The sequence below is a fragment of the Lactuca serriola genome, chromosome 4 (assembly GCF_051521515.1).
Source record: "Lactuca serriola cultivar US96UC23 chromosome 4, Lser_US96UC23_V15, whole genome shotgun sequence".
Taxonomy (NCBI): domain Eukaryota; kingdom Viridiplantae; phylum Streptophyta; class Magnoliopsida; order Asterales; family Asteraceae; genus Lactuca; species Lactuca serriola.
In genome coordinates this window covers 101097257-101100538 of record NC_136411.1, presented here as the reverse complement: position 1 = coordinate 101100538, position 3282 = coordinate 101097257, and positions in this window count along the sequence as shown.

The following is a 3282-nucleotide window of genomic DNA, read 5'->3' as shown; positions in this document are numbered from 1 at the left end:
CTCCATTGAATCATGAAAAATTTCTTTTCCCTTGGCCATCGAAGAGCCATTAATGACAAATAATTAAGAACAATCAATAGTTTCCTCTTCCTCAATTTTACTGACACTATCAGAATCATCTTCGATGTCAGCAAAATAAGGTTGAGAGTCCAATGTCAAATTCTCATTCATGTTCAAAATTTAGATTTGTTCAATTTTAGTGAGAGTTTCATTAACAATATGCACTAAATCATTAGCATTCAAGCATTCATCAATTTTAACAATTCCATAAGCATATGAATCGTTAGGTACTTTATCGAATTCCAATATTTTCTTTTCGCAATCATAGGAAGTAGCATAAATTTTCTCTCTTTCGTACTCTAAGAAAGGTAATAACTTCCTATTTTTCTCTTTGCATATGTCTGAAGAGTGATGAACGTCAGTTAATTTGGCATACAATCTCTTAGTGCTATTACAATAAATGTTTCACTATTTCATTAACAAAATATTATCATCTCTAAGTAAATCACTATCTAGAGTGATATTTCGCAACTGCAGCTCTAAATTATCAATTCTACTCTTCTAAGACTACATACGATTTTGAGAATCTAACAATAATGTTTTTCGAACGCTTAGCTTTGCTACTAACAGAAATTAGCATATCATTAACATATGAGAGAGTATCATCGAAACCAGATAAAACTGTAAGGTAAGAACTAGAAGGAATATTAAAAGATTCAAGAAGAGAGCGTACCTTCGATGTCATCAGTGACTTATCAGCTCCTATTGACATAAAACACCTCCCAGTGACTTTTTCCTCTACTTCAAATTGTGCATACATCACACCATGGGTGGGGTTTCCCATCTCTTCATCATCTGAACCAGATGACCATATATGGTAGGTTCCATCCTCATCATCACCTCCCTTCACAACCAACGACAAATATTTGGTCTTTGCTCCCACCTCCTTCAACCTTTCGACATAGTAAGATTCATCTTTAACTCTCTCATTCTTCTCTTCTTTCTTTCTCATCATGCAATCTATTGCAAGATGATTTGCACCATTACAGTAGTTACAATCAAACCCTGAATCTCCCTTCAACTTTTTCTCACTCTTCTCAACAACACTCTTGCTTTCTTTCTTCTCTTCCTTCGACTCCACTCTTGTTCCTTTTCCAGATGAAGTGTTACCCTTGAATTCATTGTTGCTTTTTTATTTCAGATTAAAAGGCCTCTTAAAGAACTTTTTCACTTTATTGTTTCAATAAATCACCACAACCTCATCCTCTAAATTCATCAGAAATCCTTCATCTTCAGTTGCAACTTGTTCAGCAGCTTCGGTCTCATCTTTTGCTGAAACCTTCGACATCAAGTCCATAGGACCTCCTAGACTCATCTTCCATTCCTCAGCAATGTCATTGATTTTGCTCTCATGAGATTTGAGCAGATTGTACAAATCTCCTACGAAATAGCCGTCGAAACTTTGCCGAGTTTTTATCATTTGGGTAATGTTCCTCCACTCCTTACGCAATCCCATAAAAAATGTAAGGTTGTATTCGAGAATTGAGCATGTAACACCATATCGATTGTACTTGAATATTAACTCATTCAAGTAATCATAGTAGAGTTCGATGGTTTCACTTTCCTTCTGCTTAAATTTGCGAAGTTCAAGTAAACATTGCTTCACAAAGCTCTTCTTCGTTTTCTCACTTCCCTAATACTTTTCGTTCAAAGTATGCCAAATCTCTTTTGCAAACTTGCATCCTCAAACAAAGTTGTAAACAACCGGTTTAAGAGCACCGTGAAGTTCACGAAGACACTTTTTATCATTAGCTTTTTATTTATCAGCTTGCAAGGCAACATCGGCAAAAGAACCAGCAGTTCCTACTTGTTCTAGCCTTCCTGGATGGTAATTTCTACCCATAACACAACGCCAAAGATCTTCTTCGATCCCATTGATATAATCTTCCATGCGATCAACCCATTAGTCGTAATACTCTTGAATGAGCATTGGAATCTCAGTGGAAGATGCAAGCAGATGAGAAAAGTCAGACATAGTGTTCATGTTGAAGTTTGCTATTTTTGTACGGATAGAAATGACGATGAGATTCAGAAGAAGAGATCTAACGGATAAATCTATCAGAAAACACTCGATCTATCAAACTGGTTGCATAATCAAAACAAATCAATCAATTAGAACAACTTTTCTTAATCAAAAGTGCGGAAATCTTTTGGATCGGAAGAGAGATTCAAAACTTTTTAAAAAGACGAGAAAACCAGTAATGACTAAATGTAACCTGCTATGATTCCAAATGTAGTGTGTTTGAATCGAGTCTTAAAAACAAAATCAATAACAGAAAGAGTATAGAACACAATCATAAATAATTTCTTTTTGGCTCATTGATTTCGTCTGAATGACTATACAAATACACGAGAGAGACAGAGAGAGAGAGAAAGAACGAAATGCCTAAAGCTACTCTAGACTTCTATACTAACCCTATTTATAGGGTGATGCAAACATACAAAAAATACGTAAGGACTAGACATTTCACTTTGACGTCTAACATTACCTTACATAATACATACTTCACGAAGTTCTTGAATTCGACATCGACACTACACAGACCTAAAAGTAATTCGACACCTCACAAGACATTTCGGCCCTTACAGCTGGTTTGATGGAAGTATTCTGTTGGGCCAAACCTCACCTGGGAGGTAGAAAGTGACATGAAGAGTTGATATCCGCATCTATTTGATGAAGTCTGATTCTGGGATGAAATCATCATAAGGGGGAGATAATTGTAACGCCCGTGTTGTTTGCTAGGCATAATCATGAATCTATATGTATGCCATTTGAAATTTGAAATCTTTATGAATAAATAAAGGTGAATTATTCAAGTATATATATGTGCTCATGTGAATTTTAAAGATATTAGGACTTACATTGAAACTTAATAGATAAGGCTAAAATAGAAATTAAAAATAAAAGATTATTTAGGATAAATAATCTAAATAAAAGTCATAGTAATTGAAAAAGTGAACTCGTGCGTATAAAGAACGCCTAAATCTGACTTTGTGAGAGGAAGTTATGATTTTTCGAAGTTTCAACGTGGCAGTGTGCGACTCAGAAACCAAAATTTAAATAAATCGATTGTTAGGAAAAACAATCTAAATGAGAGTTGAAGATCTCGTCGATAGGATTCCGTCAATATAAAGACAGTCGAGAATGGAGGTCGTATGAGAAAGTTATGATTTTATACGGACTTTAACAGTCATAGCCTGTTAAAATATAACTTTAAAAAT